Source organism: Corapipo altera, unplaced genomic scaffold (assembly GCF_003945725.1).
Source record: "Corapipo altera isolate COAL_440 unplaced genomic scaffold, ASM394572v1 54, whole genome shotgun sequence".
NCBI classification, from domain to species: Eukaryota; Metazoa; Chordata; class Aves; order Passeriformes; family Pipridae; genus Corapipo; species Corapipo altera.
The window spans coordinates 8,006,824-8,025,822 of record NW_020884902.1 but is presented as its reverse complement, the minus strand read 5'-3'; the positions used below and the strand labels follow the sequence as shown (position 1 = coordinate 8,025,822).

The window sequence follows — 18,999 nt, the reverse complement described above, 5'->3', positions numbered from 1 at the left end:
TTACATCTTGAGATTCACATCAAATGAATAATACCACTACTATTAGCAGTACTAGTAGTATTAGAGATAATATAATAAAGTAACAAATAAATAAAAGAATATTCACGCAAAAACGGATCTTATGTATCTAAAAAACACTAATGAAACACCCTTTCATCTAAGATTGAATGTGCTGTGAGATTGCCATGCTGAATAAAACAAGGTATTGTTGAAGTAGCTGATTTATTGACTTAAATGTGTGTTTACTTATCCCCAATGCCACGATGATCCACCAGCAGAAGCACAGCATAAAAGGGGTCTAATTCCTCTGTGGCATAATACAAGTGAAGGAAGGAGCTATAAGGGATTAAACGAGATAAAAACTGTTACCTGCAAGCAGCAACACTAGTCATTGTAAAAGAGATGAGGGCTTCAAACAGGGCACATGTTTGCCTCCAGATTAAAGGCTGTATTCTTTGAAAGGGTCTCCTTTTGGTCTGTAGAAAGGAAACAGGAGAAGGAGTCAGTCTTCATCTTAAATACTATCTCAGACAGGAAATGCAGCTTCTACAGAAAAGTTGAGGAACCTCTCATCAAAGCTTAGCTGAAGACATAAAATAAATAAATAAGAAGTCATTCCTTTGTTAGAAACTCTGTGAAAGGGCACTGAGCTCCTGCAGCAAGGCCTCTGATTGCTTTGTTCTTACAAGGGCTAAAACTGTCCTGGTCAGTCCCCAGGGACAGAGTTGTGTTGGATGCAGTCTCCTGTATTTTAAATGGTTAAAATGGCATTTTGTTCCTACAAGCAGACCCCAGATTGCCAAACGTGTTCCTGCTGTGCTTCCCTCGCCTCATTACAGGAGGGGGTCACGCTCATGCTCCTCTGATTTAAACATACAAGTCTTTGCCCTTAAGGTCAGAGGAAAGAGAAGAGGGTCCAGCCAGCTCCTTGCCTTGTCTCCTGTGATGTTGGGCTGCATAGAACAGCTGGAGCTCAAAAAGCCAAAGTACATTTGCACCTTTAAGGGAGATGCAAATTATACCATTATAAAAATCCTTTGCTGACATAACTTTTTCAGTGCTGTGAATTGAATAACCTACACCAACGAACTGCTTTTAGTCTTTTTGTCAACACTGCTCTCTTGAGCAGTGGTGGGGTGTTTTGCTGGGATTATGGACTTAAATGACAGTTCACCTCATAACAGATTTGTAGAACTCACCCATCAAACATGTTTTCTTCTGATGGATTAACCATCAAATATATATCACACTGTGAGGAAATGCAATCTTAAATCACATGCCCTCCAGCCAGACTCAGGCTTTGTGCTATCACAATGGAACAATGCCTAGGAATTGATCCACTTCTTGAAGTAAAAGTAACTCCCAAGAATCATCTCTGAATTACCCAAACTTCAACAAATAACTGGTGTTTGTATTCCGAAGATCAGCAATCACCATTGTAATAGAAAGTTAGTTGTTTATATTCTGTGCATAATAAATAAAGTACTCATATGACAAATTTAGGTGGTATTCCTCCAACACAGATTTCTTGGAGTATTTAACTGGTCATGACCTCTAAGTTTTCACCAATAGCATTTACTAATCTGATCCCTCAGTTCTCAGTAGTATCTTTCTATTAAACATTCCTAGTATGTAAAACATATCCAAGAGCTCAAAGAATTTTTGCTCCAGGTCATATTTGCTCCCAAATATATACTGATCAGGTGAAAACATATTAGAGAATATAATTCTCTGCATTAAATATTTTAAAATAAGTAACCAAAATGTTTTCAAGAATCATTGGTAAGGGAAGAACAGAAGTTGAAAGAGAGGCAATGCAAATATCTGTAGTAACCCAATGGCAAAGTTAAATATAGAAATACTGAGCAAAATAGCTCAGAGTTCCCAGGAGATCATGACCTTTGCCCTCTGTGATTTCTCAGAATAATAAGTCTTTAATGGAATTATCACAGAAGACATTAATTTGCCCCACTGGCTCACAGAGCCACAGCATTAAACACAGCAATGACATTGGCAGGGCCCCAGCCTGAGTGATCTGCTCTTCCAAATGGCAGCAGTGATGATTCACTGTGTGCTCACAGCCAGTTTATGCCTTATATACCTGCAAAAATCAACCACAGGTTCTTGGGAGCAACTTGGTCTTTTTATTTCTATTACCTTAAAGACTCTCTTCACAGAATTCATTCAGGCACCTCAATGCTGTGGCTGCCCTTACTCGAGTTTAGATTTTCTCTACAGAATTACAAAGAAATAATAGATATTACGGGGAAGATTTATCATTTTTTCTTGGGAAAAACCCTCCTTGCTGGCTCTTACAGGGATAACATTAGCACAGCCACCATGTAAGACTGAGATCTCCTCCAGTGTCTGACCAGGTATCCTGTAGGAATTTCTCAGGAGGAAGCTGCTGTGGCTTTTCCCACCCGGCTCATTTATCCTGCAGTGGAGCTCCATGCACCTGGCTCACACTGCAGGGAGTCTGGGACTGGAAGCCTATTAAAACAACAGAGAAATATCTTCTTCTCTATTTATTCACCTTGTTTATTCACCCAAAGGTACACAGCAAAAGACCAAACCAACACAAGTTTGCATGCAGAATGTGCTAAACTAGACCTTTCTTTGCATTCTTTGACAATATGCAGTGTCTGTGCTAAAGCCTCTGTGAAGATGCCAACTATTTTGCTGTAACATGCTGCTGGTGCTCCTTCGAGATGTTCTTCATTTCTCTTCTTTCCTGGGACAGGATCTCCCATATTTTTCCATCTCCTCTGCTCATAGACTCCAGTTTAAGCTTCAGAAGCCTTGCTAGCCTGGTTAGACCCAGTTCCCCAGGTATCTAAGAATGCTTTATGATGTGATCAATTCATTGCCATGCTTTGTTTTCTCCTTCCTAGCCTTTCCTTATTTACCTCTATAAAGCTGAACAGGATAGCATCATGTCGGTAAAGTGAGATGCATATGATATTTACTACAAAAATTTAAAGCCCCAAACCTGTGTTCATTTTCATTTCCTCACTCATAAATGGAATTTAAAAGGTCGTTAGATGAAAACAGTTTTTTTAAAAAAATGACAGATGAAATGACAGGACCTTATAAGGTAAAATGACAGCTATGAAAGGAAAGCTCAAAAAGGAACCAAGAGGGTTCAGAAAAGCAATCCTTCTTTGAAGAAGAAGCTGAAAGAGGGACAACTTTTTAGGAATGAGCAGAAAGAATGATTTCCCAGATACAAAAGAAGCGATGTTATCTCTTCTACACTTTAAATCACAAGGAGAGAAAAAGAAGCTTTCAGTACTCTTGGGAGGTCTGGCAGATTTACATTTTTGGTTTAGATGAGATTTTAACTTCCCAGTAACACACTGATATTGGATAGACTACAACCACACAGAACTATTTTGCTTCCTCCAATATTAAATGCCACGTGAGAATGGAAAGTAATCATAATGGCAGAATTTAGTTGCCTAAAACATTCACACCAGATGATCACATTTAAATGTACTCCAGCTTGTTTCTTTTCATCTTTGGAGGCAATATGTATTGCACAAGATAGAAACACAGTGTAATTAAATACAAATATACTTTAGCTTCTAAAGATAGATATTCCTCATATTTCTCATCATCCTCTGTATTGTTTCTCAGTTATTTCTCTGATTCTAAACACGCTGCCTGGTGGTTACAAACCCTTGTGCTGTTTGGATATTTCTGTAGTAATGAGAAATTGAGCCATCACAGATAGGATATGCTGAATGTGGCCTGTGTGGAAAGAACATGGAAATACAACAGAAAGCAATTAAAACATATGTATTTCACAACATCTGAAGGCGTTCAGAAAACAAATATAGCTGGTTTTTAGGTCTATATATGCTGGGATCATCAGTTTAGTAACCTGAAACGGCTTAGAGGAACTTCCTCAAGGAGTTAAAGCAGTTCAAATGGTTATTACTATGAACACAGCTCTTAGAGCAGGTGTGTAGCCCAGCTAAGGTTTACCCTTGGATTATTACACTGTAGGATGTGTGAAGACAACAATTTACAGTGACATTGGTAATTCAAATTCCTGTCTGTGTTTTGCCTCACAAACATAAAGTGATGCCACAAATTTTTACTTCCCGATTTGCCTCCAGTCAGAGATTATCCTGGAAGTTCTAGTAAGAGGCTTGAAACCAACCCCAGCTAAGGGATCTGTTATGTTTTCAGCTTTTCAAATACGTTTCTTAAATAATTTTTTCCAGTCACACTGCACAAAGGACTCTAATATTCTTCTGCAACAAAACTAACCTGTTTAAACATAATAGATTTCAAAGGTAATTGTGTCTATGTTAGAACTCTTTTTAAACACTCTTATGGAGAGTAAACAAGATCTTGTAGAATATACATATTCTGATTTATTTCTATTATAGTTCCTTATTACTCCAATATACGCCAGAGCTAGTATTATTTGAAACCAACATAAAAACCTTCACTATGAGACGGGGTTTATACACTGATTTTCCCTAGGTCACTGCTTGATATTATTAATACAGAAGTACACATTTCCTTTACGTCTTTCACCAAACTTTTAACTGGAAGGAATATGTAGATATACACACTAAAAGAGGATATTTCCCATCTCTTTAAGAACTCATGTCCCTACTTAGTCACCTAAAAAATTGGTAGACTTAACAAGCTCCCCAAGACAGTTTTAAAGCTCTGAGTATCTTCAAATGTGATTTGGCAGTGTCTCAGAAAACAAGAGAATCAGTTCGACCACAGAAGTTGTTTCCATTTATTTTCTCCTTTTTTTTCCAAAACAGCTTCCACATTGATAGCCCTTTTCCTACTCAGTCCTTGTATCTGTATGAAGAACTAGGGGACAAGATAAGACTATGGACTTCATTTGAGTGTATCATAAGGCTTTTGTATTTAATTTATTTTGATAATTTTGACAAGATACAAGATACCACATGAGTAGATTCATGGAACCATAATAACTCCTGGAGATTATCACTGTAAATAATGTACACAAATTTTACATGCTGTACAACTGCCCATGGAATGAAGTTGAGGAACGAGACTGAACTTTTAAATTATTTATAAAAACTCTCACTATCTTATGCCCAAGTGATTAATTCCATCATTGAACCAGAGATGTATATGCCAGCTTAATCAAAATCTGCTCAGATCAGGGGAAGAGGTTGAATCAGCTGCAATCCCCTTGATATCCTACGCCTTTGGCCCAAGAAGTATCTTGCAGAAGATACAAAAGATAAATATATACTTGCTGTGTTTTCATCCTTTTCCCTGGGATCCCTGCAGTATTTCAGACAGAAAAGTGGGCTGACTGGACTTTTGATCTCACAGCTGACACAAGCAGTCAGCACTTTCACAGATTTCGTACAATGAGAATCCCAGAAAAAAATGGGTCCTGTGGCATTGCCACTTTCCTGTTTCTTTGAATTCAAAAACTCTCTTTTACCTACACCTCTGATAGTTTAGATACGTATGAGTGCAGAAAACTTCGTGAACTTTGGTTCCCCAATGTTCTGAGCAAACAGCCCGTGTGCATTCTCAGGACTACATCTTTTCTTCCCTATCTGCAGCACACTGAGAAAGAGCCCACTCACACTATTACACCAATAATCAAGTCATCCACCTTAGAAGAGTGGAGAAACCACAGCACAGAAAACATGGTTTGAACAAAGTGAGTTCTCACGAACCTGGCGTTACAGAATCAGTGGAACTGCTCAAGAGTTTCTGATTTCCAGCTTTCTCTGAGCTCTTGGACAAGAGCAGAACTCTATTTCTCCACATTCGCTGCAGCAGCACACACAGAAGCCTTTTTCCTTTAGAAGTCTACTCTGACTAGACACTTTCTAAAAGGACCAGGAGTTCCAGCAACCTGATGTGTCGAGCTGTCTGAATGTTGTCACCTTTGTCACCTTCATTTTATGAGTATGAATGTTATCATGGCAGTACAGGGGACTAGGTATTACTAAATCATGTGGAATATAACCTATCTAAGGAGACCATAGTATGCCTTAGGAATTTAGTAATTACATTATTAACCAATGAAGGTGAGGACACCCTTGTCTGGGGCATCAGACAATGAATGGGAAGACTTGGCTTCCACATCCTGGTCCAACATTGACTTCCAGGGTGAACTTGGAAGAGTCATGTGGACTCTTGATGCTTTTGTTCAATGGGGTGATGCTGTTTTTTCAAGGATTGCAAGGACATGCACAGGAAAGCCTCATTTATCTTTACAATGTAGGCCAATGCAGAACTAAGATGAGAGTTTCTCAGCAGAAGCTTGTTAATACCCAGCACATAATCTTCCAAGAAACACCCCCACATCCACTAATCAGACTGAAAAGACATATGGTTCATTTGGGGCCAAAAAGACTCTTTTTGTGTACATGTGTGAATAAGATTGAGTCACACAAGCAGTTTTACGTTTCCAGGGCTTGGAACACTTTTTAATTTAGATTGAAAATAGCTTTACTATTGTCATGCAATCACAAAAATGACATAGGGTAGACTTAGTCTTTAGATATTGATCTCCATTAAAAGCAATTTTTGTCTTGGTTGAACTTATTTTTCAGTCTGCTGATGACCCCTGTGGGTGTTAATATGATGAAACACGGTAACAGTACCAGATTTTTCCACTATCTGATTTCTTTTACCTCTGCATCATTCAATATATGTCCTCCAGTTGATGCAATAAAGAGAGCCTAGAGGCAATATTGATTCTGATTCATCAGCCTATGTCATCCCAGACAGTTCCAGGCTTCCTCCTGAACAATGTAAGGGTCCTATGGGAAAAAATAGTATAGTCTCCTCCTCTGGAGACATTAAAAACCTGCCCAGACACATCACTGTGCCACCTGTTCTAGGAGAACCTGCTTTAGCAGGGGTTTGGACTAGACGATCTCCAGAGGTCCCTTCCAACACCAACCATTCTGTAATTCTGCAAGAGCCACAGAGGCAAGCTTGATCCTGACATTCCCTTACTCCTGAATGCTGGAATGACCATCCTTCTAACTCTACTCTTTTGAGTTTACTAAGGAGTTCAACTCTTTGATAGCAGGTGATAGACAGCTTAGTGAACAGATGGAGAAGCTCCTTGTCAGCTTTGTCCCTCAGTTCTGGAATGACCTGAATGCAGACAGCCTGAAATGATCTGTTTTACCTCTCCTATGAAATGACCCTCATTACCTGCTGTGGAGAGATTCTACGTTCCCTGTGGAATCCATTTCAGGGCTGCTTAGCTATTGACTGGAAAACATTTGAAACTGTCCGTGTACAGTGGTATCACGGATAATACTGTTCAAGGACAGTTGGCTATTGGATCCATGTAAGGGCACACTGGGTAGGATGTTTGTTTGCCTTTTTATGCTTTGCAAGTGACTTCCATTCTTTCCCTGTCATTCCTCAGCAGTGAGGCATTTTCTGATGAGTGCAAAACACCCGAGTATCCAGAGACACGCAATAACCATGCAGTATGCAAGAAGAAAAAGAGAAATATTTGAATAAGAGAATTAAATGAAACGGCCACTTTGCCTGACAGGGTAAGAAAAACAGGAAAAGGAAAGAAGTGACATCTCTGGTGTAGAATAAAGAGAGGAATTCTTGATATACTTGAATTTTAGATTTCTCATCATCATGCTGGTATATACACAAGCCACTGTGGTCATGAATTGGTGTTTTTTATGGGACGGACTGACTTGTATAAAGTCTGTGCCTTAGTTTCCACATTGTAAAAATTTTGCTTTTGGTTGGATTAAATTCATAAAGGTTTATCAAGTAAGGAATATCTTCTGGGAGAGATGCCTATCTCCACGGGATAAAACATGACTTTTTACAAGGCTCAGTTCCAGCTCTGCAGCCTTGGTAAGTCACATGTAGGAGGGATATGCAACTTGAAAGTCTTCACTGTATTCAGTGGGGCTGACTATGACCCAAATTGTTGGGACAGCGGTAGTTTTGTGGTCAGAATAGGACACAGTAGGTGACTGACTGTGTTTACTGAACACTCCAAGGGTTCTGTATCTATACAGGTTCTCTACCTGACTGCACCAAACTCACAGCAAGACCTCTTACTAAAAAGGGATTATAGTAATGCTATATTAGTGCTACTAGAGCAATGCTGTGTGCTGGTTTAAGAGAGAAATTTCTATATCCATTACTCAGTCCTTACTTACTTTCACACTGCAAAATTTCTGTTGTGCTGTTGGAATAGCTGGAGATTGAGCATGGCAAGAAAAAACTACCCCTGTCTGTCTGACCCTTGAAAGGAACTCTCTGTGTCTAACAACTCATCAGTCTAAGAAGCTGAACGAATCCTGAAATCCTTTGGAGCAAGTACTAAGTTTAAGAAATGTCTTTGGGCTAAGCAAGGAAGTTATTTGCTCTAGAAAAGTTGAGTTATTGATAAGAGTGATAATGGTATCCTAAGGCCAACTGTTTAAGGGTAAACTCTGATTCATGTGCACTATATGCATTGAGTGAAATGAAAAGAAAATTGCCTAAATATTTATGTTAGTTAATTGTGTTTATGTTAAAAGTTACAGTGTTTGTTTAATGTCTTTGCAAAATCTGTAAACTTGGCTTCTGGATAAAGGCCTTCACAATCCTGTTTAGGGTTACAGCCACGTGTTCCTGTCACTCACTCGTAGCACTCCTGCAGCAAACCCAGGCCTGTTTTATTCTCAGGTATCCAACAAAGTTAACACTGGCTCTGCCTGAAACAGCCACTGAAACATTTCATGCACTGACACAGAAAATACAAACACAGGGGCAGCTTTTCTTCTCTGTGACTGAGAGCAAGGGTTTGGATTTTGAACCCGAGGCTCTTTTATTCTGCTTTTATCTCCCCAAAGGGCTTTTTCTATTTAAATGAAATAGGGACCTTAAATAGAACTGTTGTTCTCTGGTTGATGATCTCTCTCCCTGGGCTCAGCTCTGGCAGAAAAAAGGCCAGTTCTAACACACTTGCTGAAGCAAATTTTGAATTAGAGAGACATGAGCACAGCTTTGCCAGTTTGTATCATGAGGGAGTTTGGCCTTTAATGTGGGGCACACTATCCAGACATAATTGTTCACTGTTAACTTCCACTGAAGACCTGGATTTAAAGAGAACCGGCTCAGACACATTCCCTGCAGTTGGTATGACAAACAACAAACACAGCTTCTCCTCAGACTCCCAGAAATATCTAGTCCTAAAAAGATTTTACTCCTTTCTTGACAATAATCACTTCCTTTTTAGCTTAAAACTTAACTGTGTACAGTTCTCATGAAAAAAGATAGTAAAAATATTTCTTAAGATCAGCTGTTGTCTTAGGACAGCCTCAGGCTAGACCTTCCAGCTTCTGTTTTTTGGGAATATCCACCATTAAAATGTTACAAATCTCTGCTTCAAAGCAGCTAAGGACATTTCAGCGTTCCCAGCAATGTTAAGCTTTGCCATCATAAATGTCACAGTAAGAATACCTAACTGAAAAGCACTGGATAGACCTTGGTTTCAAGTGAAAGGTCTGTACATTAATCTGGCATCAGAGTTCTGTATTTCCTGATTTCTACAGCAGAGCAGGTTTCTGCTCAGTACTTGGCTGCAGCAGAGCACCTAAGCATGGGTTTAGCATTGAGCAGCCAGTTCAGTGCTAAAATAAACCTGCTCTTAAGGGCATGCCTGAAGGACTACTGCCTTTTTCCATGTGCCCAAATCTTGCTGACACCAACTAAACCGTGTCTGAATAACTGCCACCAAGTCAGGCAGTTGATATCAAGAAGAATTTGATGTGAGTGTGCAAGGTAAAACATGGACTGTGCTAGAAGTTCATATTGATTTTCTACCTATTTTTTTCACAAGAGTTTAAATGTAAAAACATGCTGACATTGTTGAGGCTTGTCCTTAACAGGCAAGATAAATTTCAGATTCATTCTATCAGTTGTTTTTTAATAAGAAATGTAAACAAATAGGATCACTTTGCAATGTCCTCGAACAGGATCTTCTGTTAACAGTGATAGGGTGCCTGAGATTTACATTGCTGGTAAATCACAAGTATTTTCTCACCAGGCTTTGCCATTTTCAGTGAAACTTATTGATTATGGAAGTTGATTTAAATTAGACTTCTGTGCCACTGACATTTAATCTTATTTTTACCTATAACAGAATATTAAAAAAAATAGTGCTCAGAGGCTCAGATCTGTTGGCATCTGGGCTGACTACACTGTGTTAATTTTAGAACTACAAAGTTATTAATGCCAACACTGGTGCAAAGAACCGAGGGGAGACTGCTTTTCAGTTCAATGCTGGAGCACCAGTGACTGAAGTTCACAGATTCTGGAGTGAAAGTCAATTAAGATAACAAGCATATGTGCTTTATGCTTGAGGATGCTTTCAAGTTTCAGGTTTCTAAGTACAGATATACACCCAAAGAAATTTTTGGAAGTATTTTGGTTTCTCCCATGACCTTCCAAATCTTTCTGAAAATCTTTTTATATATAAATGCTAAAGGTTAATCTCTGGTGATTTTTCTAAATAAAAAGTGTAGGGTGGCAAATTCTACACATTACTTATGGTCTGCCCAGTGCACACCATCACACACAGTGTAATTACCCTCTTTAAGGTGTAGTTAGTTCCAGAACACAATCTTTCAGCAGCTCTGTAAAACCATGGCTGTGCAGAACACTCTAATGTTTCCCTGGTAGATCATGAATTCCAATTGCTGACTGGATGCATGTGCTATAAACAGATAATGTAATTCCCAGTCTTGAAGGTTCACAGTCCCTGCCAGCATCACACCTAGAAATGGTTTACTGGGAAGGTTAAAGCTATGCTTACCTTGGCTGCTACAAAAAAAATCAAGAATGCTGATTTCAAAAGGCATATTTGGATGGTTGTCTCTAAAAGGATGCTTAATAAGGCAGATGTTTTTCATCCACTGTTGAGTTCAGAGTAATACACACTCACTGTCCACGTGTTCTCTGAAACCCTAATCATTTACATGCAGCCCTGAAAAGGGGTGCTACAGCCCAAGTGAGTCAAATTCCATCTTGTTGACACAACCCACTTCAGCTGTTACTAGGACAAAAATGTTACTATGCTGTAATTAATCTGGGCTGAGATTTAAGAGTGTCATTAAAGTAGTTGCCGCCTCTCCTAAACACTGCATTAGTCTGTAGTAGAGGGCAAAAAGCAGAGCAAAATTAAAATCAAATGCAGTGACAGCTTCCAAACATGAAAGCCAGTCTTACAAACATCAATAATATAATATAATATAATATTAGTATGTATTATTTCCAAATCTTCGTTCATGAAGCCTAGCCATGAATATATTATAAAGCCAAACAAGTGTGTTAAGGGAAGAACTTGGCTTTCTGCACTCTGTACAAAATACATGGTGGCACTAAGAGAAAAACCCTATCAGCAAAGTTAAATTTGAACTATCAGAATGGAAAGATAAAGTACTTCAAAATTAAAAGATAATTATTAAATTAAAAGGCTAAATGCCTGCATAAAACCAACCTGATTGTCAGAGCCACATAAATATGCTCCACTTTTGCCAAAATTCTTCATGTAAAGTGCAAAAAGACTTTCAAACTGCTTTTTGTCTGTTTGTTGGGAAAACAGAATACAGTAACAATACTTGCAAAATTCAGAGGGTTTGAAGTGTCTTGCGCATCAGGACTGAGCTCAACATCTGTCTGTGAGAAAAGCATTGCAGCTGCCTTAGAAGAAAATCCATGTTTTGATGCAGTAGAAAGGATTTGGGCTAAAACAATAGGAATTAACATTCTCATTTATGATGAACCAATTCCTTATTATAGAAGGAAAAGAAAACAGCCATAAACCATGTCATTCCTCTTCACTTCTCTAGCTGTCACCTCACATTTATTAAGTGAAAAAAGTATTCATGGAAGATAATTTTTTTTCTCCTCTTTTTCAGAGGTCTGAGGAAGCAGAAGCATTAATGCAGAACAAGAGCCAGTGCCTTGGTTTACTGTCCTCTTCCTTGTGCACATGCATATGAACTGGGCAGATTGCTCTGGAATAAAAACAGAGGAAATCCTCAGCAAAATGGTGGAAATTAATTGTTGGGGAAACCTCTGGTTGTCTTTAGCAAGTGGAATTAAAGGGACTTGGTTTTCAATAATGCTCAGAATTGGCAATTAAGGCCTGGACCTTATGAGAATTCAACTCCATTTCTGTCATCAAAACACGGAATCATAGAGTATCCTGAGTCAGAATGGACCCACAAGGATCACTGAAGTCCAACTCTTGGTCCTGCACAGGAAGCCCCAGGAATCCCACCATGTGCCTGAAATCATTGTCCCAGATGTCCATAGAGGTTCAGTGCTGGTCAGTGGCACATGAAGTGCTGACCTTTCTCCATCTGACCTAATGCACCCCTGGAACATGGGAAAAAAATAAAGATTTGGACTCCTTTTTTTTGGGAAATGTTTGCTACCATAATTACATTACACAGGACCTATCACTATCCCTGTTATTACTGAACACAGTGCTTCTATCAACTGAGTTGCTTCCTCAGGCTCTTAACAAAATCACCTCTTATTTATGAGAATAGTTTACAGAAAACAAAATCTTGACAATGGATCAAAAGGCACAACTGTTTTTAAAATCACTCTCCTAAGACAAAGGACTGGTTTTGGAAGGCCCAGAAGCAGGGACTGAAAGTGTGGTTCAGGTTCTCCAGGACTTGCCCCAGGCACACAGCTCCTGAGCAGTGTGGACAGACAGAGCCCTCAGCCCACAAATGTCCTCACAGCTGTGCTCCAAATCTGTAGCCTAAGGGAGAACAGCCAGCACTGATCTGAGTTTCTGATAGCAGGAGCTTTAAGGTGCTTGTGCTAATCAAGAGGAGCAAGCTAGCAATTAGTTAATTGCATTAAAGAAGCATGAGAAAACCTGAGCTGAAGGATACAAAGAAAAACAAAGATAGAAAAACATGGTGATAAAAGACTTTGCTAATCATAAACTAAGAAGCCAGTTATGGGGAAGGGATGAATTCTTGACAAAAGATCTGATAATTATTGAAATTCAGGACAAAACTTTTGGAAAGAGATATAAAAAAATCCAGAATTGAACATTTGCCAAATAAAGAAATTCACGCTGTCCAAGAATGGAGTTTCTGGAAGCAGCCAGCTCTGATACAGTATCTCCTAAATAGAATCCAAAATACTGTAAGAATAGAGAGAGAAGACAGAGAGAGCTCACAAAAACTAACCCAAACGTCAACAGCGTTGCAGCAACCATCTCAAACTAAGGCAATGCCTGGCAGTAGGAAAAAAAGGATTGAAGAAATTCAGTGGATTACATCACTTTGGAAATAGTTCTCAGCAGCAGTAGAGGGTAAGTTATTTAGGTAGAAAGGAAAAGAGCAAAACTGCTTCTTTAGAGTAATGGACAGCACTGTCAGTGACTGAGACATCACTCCAGAAGCACACAAAATGCCCTTTTCATCTAACAGGATATTAGACATTATAGCTATGTTTCATCAGAAAAGAAACAATGCAAGGATAAATAGAAATGAAAGGCTATAAAATAAATATAGATATATATTTTTACATACAATAAAAAATAAGGATAAAGAAGTAACATTAAACGCCTAATTTTGTGTTCATTGAGTCTTCTCTTCAGGAGACATCATACCCTTTTCATACCGTGTTAGTTATGTTCAGTACCAGAAATAAGACACTTGAAAATATACTATAAATTTAAAAGGCCTAAAATATAGTTATCTTTTAACCCACGGGACAGAGGGCAATAGAGGTGTGAGACCAGTCATGTGCTCATGTAGGCAGGGCTGGTAGAAAACTGCCAAAATAACTGCCTACATTCTGAAGATCAGATGATGACCTGCAAAAGGAATAGCAGCGTGATGTTATTGCCTGTCACCAGATCATGCTTGGTTCAGGAAGAAAAGTGAGAGCCAAATGGCAGCACGCTTGAAAAACATACCAAAATCACTAAGAACTGCCAACCCCCAGCTAATGGGGAAACACGTAAATAGTCCACGTGATTTGGGATTCAGAGATACTCCACCATCTTTTCTTCTACTTCCCTATAGCTACAAGACAGCCTAAAAATGGAGAAGTTGACCTAAGACTTCACTCACATAGGTTTATTAGCCCTGAAGACCAATGACAATGGAGGAAAAGCTCACACAGATGCCAAAAAAGAGAAGATTGCAAGGGGCACCAAGCACGGTGCAAACTCCAAAGGTTGAGATAACAGGCCATGAGGACATGAAACAACAGGATAAACAGGACTGACAGTCTGGTAGTGCTGATTTTCCAAATGAGCTCTCGTGTGAAGAACTGCTCAGGGCATCTCAAACACTAAATGAACACTTAGTGAACTGTAAGCATTCTGAAGTCTATCTTGTATTATTATTATTAGCACTTATATTTGGCATTGAATGTAGTACTGGACCCAGGGACATTAAAAGCTGGGTTTTCCATGCCCCAAATCCAGGCAGGGTGCACAGTCAAGAGGAACAAGGTGCAGAATAAAGTAGAACTCCTAAAAATATATTACAAGCTAAGTACAATAGACCACATAAAGTAGAGTTGGGATAAGAGGAAAGATAATGGCAGTGTCCCCTTCAGTGGTAGGGACTATGGACATCCATGACACGGCTGCCTGCATTACAGTGTTCCACAGCTGCCAACAGCATGGTCTTGAGGAAAGCCAGAAATGGAGACTGTTCTCCAGTGTAACATCCCATGACCCAGAAATCAGTGGATAAAGGGCTTCCAGAGCATTTTGTTTAGATGTCACTCACCTTCCTCACACCGGTGTAGTTTCATTTTGAAACCCCGTTACAACTTCCATTGCACAGTTATTGGCGTCATGAAAGAAGTCAGGGTTGTTTCTGTTTTAAATCTATTGCTTGTGAAACTCCTTGGGCAGCATGTAAGTTTGATTTTGGGAAAAGCAATGAATAAACACCTCTAACTCTTCTTATTCACAGTATTTACTCAATATTATCAAAAAATTTATATGGACCTCTGTCACATTCGGTGTCTGCCCACCAATTATCTCTTTAAAGAGAGAATCCTCTTAGCTCCCCTGAGGGGCCATGTTTTATGCTCTTATACACCCACAGATACCAATCCATTGAGTAGTAACCAGTTTCTACTACCTCTTTGCAGTAAATCAGCATATCCTCCTTCTTCCTCTCTGTTCTCAGGGCAAGACAAAGCTTTTAGTGATGTTTATAAGTTTAAATGGTAACTGTATTTTCTACTTCAGTGCTCCAGCTCTCAAGATTATTCTGATACAATTCATAATGTCAGTGTAGATTTCTTGTGTTTGCTTGTAACAGAAAAAAAAAGGTATTTTTATTTCTCAAACTAACAAATTACAGAACTGAAACAATAAAAAATGAATATGAAAGTAATGCTATTAAGGCTGAAAAAACCCTCCTCTTTCAATAGCCAGAAAGTTTTGTAAAAGTAGAGGGACTTTGTTAGAAATTACGGGCTCTCTATTTGCTACTCTTAACTTTCCAGGACAGAAATTAGGAAAAGCAGCAAAATAAAAATGAAAGCAAAATTTATCTTTGACATTATTCCTGTTATTGGACTCAGTGGCATAAAAGAGGGGCAACAAAAAAATTGAAAATTCTGAAGATTTAAAAGGTGAATCTTTTACATTATAAAATAACATAAAAAAAAGCACAGTCGAGTTTCAGCCTTTGTATAATAGAAAAAGCTCTGAAATTTCAAAATGTTACACTGAGTAACTATTTGCTGGTTTTGAGCAGTTGTAAGACTGAGAGTGCTAGATGACAGCCTCTTGCCTCTCTTGCTCTGAAAAAAGTAGAGGTAACATAGGTACTGCAACACAAAGTGGATGAAAAATAGCCACCTCTCACCTAAATAAATTATTCCTAATCCAATCTGAGCCACAGAATTCTTATGTAATTCTAGGTAAGTCACTTAAACCACAGTTTTCCCAGAGGATCTCTTGTTTATAGTCTTGCACAAACTCTGAGTGTTTGACTCAAGGCAACAGAACAGTTATTGGAACCTGCTTTTCTCAAGCTGAATGTTTTTCTTCTTTCTTTTTAACTTTTCAGAAGCCTGTAATTTCCTTCTGTTGTTCCTAGGCCTTTTAATCCAATCGGGGGGGAACAATCACTGTAGGATTAACATCTTTACCTGCTTTTGAAGCCCAACTTTTTCAAATCTGATAGAGATATAAAATTTGTCACTGAATATACATGGTTCAATAGCCTCATGTATACATACTTAGTAGACTAATTCCTCCTTGACCAAAAATCATTTTAGACTTCCACTTCAAACAAACAAAAAAGAAGTAAATCTGTCATATTAATTCAGTTCCCTGATCGATCCCTCAGGGAAAGGGCCAGCACTGCTTTTCTTTTAAAAGCTCATAAGATGTGTTTAATTTGGTTCTGTAGTTATTTGTTCAGTATGCAGTGCAAATTTTTCTGGCTACAGACATGGATATGGTAAACCTTTGCCTGGATCAATGTCCAACCTCTTTTAAGTTGTGGAGAAAGTTACTCTCTCATAAAGTTCAGACCTGCCAGACTCAATAACTCTACAAAAATGTTCAGATGAAAATTGCTTCAAGCAATCCTAGTAGAAAGCCAGCACCTCACCCCTAGTTTAAAGTTATGATCCTTATCATAATTAATTCAATAAAGAAGTAACGTACTTCAACCTAGGCATAGAGAATAATTTTCTGTCCTGAACGGTATAAACTTTCAGCTAGGGATGTTTAAACTCTGGACCTGATCTTTTAGAGCAAATAATAAATTACAGACCTAGAGCCTGCAGATTATTGCTGAAGTTGAACCATCACAAATATGTTGCTACATCTAAGATAAAAAGGTACACTGGATAGAAGTGATAGAAAGTATAATACTATCTATAAATATAAGAAAAAATGTCCTTTTACTGACAAATTAAACACTAATAATATTTTTGAGCTGGGAATGCGTTGAAGAGTGTGATTCCTGTAAGCTGGCATACCTTGGATCTTTAATTTAAAATCAACATTTTTCTGCTGGTGAAATATAGAACTAATTCAGTGTCAAACAAACAAACACTTTTGCAGAAGATGTTTGAAAGATCTCAAATGATTTAGGTATTTAACTTGTGACTCACCTTTTATTTAATGCTATTGCTCTGCTGGCACCCCCTTTCCTCGCACTGCTGTGCAAAGCAGATCCTGCTGCAGGGCTGTTCTTACCTGAGCTGAAACCCCCCCAGCTCACAGAGCAGGGACTGGCCTTTGCCTGCCCAACTGGAGATTGCCATTCTTTATTCTGGAGAGAAGGATGCACTGAGCACAGTGGGATGAAGGAATGGCATGGGTGTAGAGTCAAGTGAACACACTGCAAACCCTCTTCAATGTGCTCGTTGCTGTTTTTACATGTGCATTTAGCAGCAAGCGAGAAAGGCCTCTTGAAAGGAAAGAACAGGCCCTGGGTGAATGCAGTAAGGTAGAAGAGGTGGGTTTTGGACACTTACCTGAGTGTTCTTTTCCTCAGCTGCTGGGATATGTTAAAGAAAAGAGCCAATATTTTAGCAGCAAAGATGCAACAGTGAAGTTGAATGTGTACTTCTTTAAATTTGAGCCTTTGTTTTATCGGCTCATCTCACATTCCATCTCCTTGCATTCAGTCGTGTCTGTGCTGCAGTGACATAACTTGTGCAGTGTTAACAGTTCCAAAACATGTAAGTTGCTTTTTCAAGACATCTTGTCCAAAGCAAATATCCCCTTCTCACTGATTTAGTTTGATAGATAATCTTTATGAGACATACTTAAAATACACATACTACATTTTTCACATGTAAGAAATGTATTTTTATTGTAATATGAATGGATTTATATGCTGTTTCTACTGTTTTTTCTTACTGCTACCTATATCTATTTATATTTCAGTCTCCCAGTTCATATATAGACACAAACCATGTCTCTACCTTTAAACTAATGCAGGATGCAAATTGCAGAACTAGTAGAAAGCATTTGTGACTTAAAATTTCTGTTATGTCCAAACACAGATGCACTATAAATTACAACTGTATATGTCATTACAACAAGAGAATATGTGTAGTACCTTGACTTGTAAATGTTCATTGATGGGAAAAATCCCAAAGGTGAGGAGGATTCCCTGTTTAGTTTTTACAGAAGTTACTGAATGAGGGAGAGTTTGTGGGATTTTAACTAAAATAAAAACTCTCTTAATCATACCACAATATTAAAGCAAAAAAGCAAACAAAAAATCTTTAAAAGGTGCTTCGGGTAGAATTTAAATTAAATAATTTTCCACATAGATTTTCTGACCAAAAACTGTTGCTATGGATCTGACAGGATAAAACAAAATCACTTTAGTAAGATTTAAGAGCTTGTCACTTCAGTTCTCTGTTGCTAATAATTGTTTTGCAGATTAGCTTTCCTCAACTGAGTAGCCCCTGTGAGTAGTTTATATTATAGGAATTACAACCCTCAAGCTTACTTGTGTACAAGATCAGACTCAGATAATGTCAGTAGATGTTACTCTTTAGAAATATATTTGTATATTTTACTATTTTGAAAGTAACACTGTATGGTATTTCAGGTTCTTTTACGCTAAATTACCTCCCCTTTAGAAGTGTCTTAAATAAATTCGAGCTCACATTTGTGCACATACAATCACATAATGTACAAATTTACCCAGCAATTAAAAGAGCAGTTGCAGTGATTGATCAGTTATTTACAGTGTGCACAAACCCAGAGCCACAGGAAGTCAGTCAACACACCAGAGATTGGTTGCTGTTACAACAAATCCGTTTTTGCCAGAATGTTTGACCAACACTTGCAACCCTGCACCCCCACCTCCTTTGAGTCCCCCTTGGATTGATTAAATTGGCTCAAGATGACACCAATAATTGGCTCAAGATGCCGCTTCGACAGACCCAATGATCCATATCTTTGCATTCCCTAAAATCAGTCCTTTCAGCTCTGTGTTAGATTTAGGA

General features: G+C 38.5%; 1 protein-coding gene across 1 annotated transcript in view; it reads right to left on the bottom strand.

The window, feature by feature from the left end:
* The window catches only part of PIK3CB (phosphatidylinositol-4,5-bisphosphate 3-kinase catalytic subunit beta), a 282,887-nt gene that overhangs the window by 213,908 nt on the left and 49,980 nt on the right, over positions 1-18,999 (bottom strand). The window contains exon 3 of the mRNA XM_027650417.1: positions 370-476. The gene's annotated coding sequence lies outside the window, so the exon portion shown is untranslated. The remainder of the gene's footprint in view (positions 1-369; positions 477-18,999) is intronic.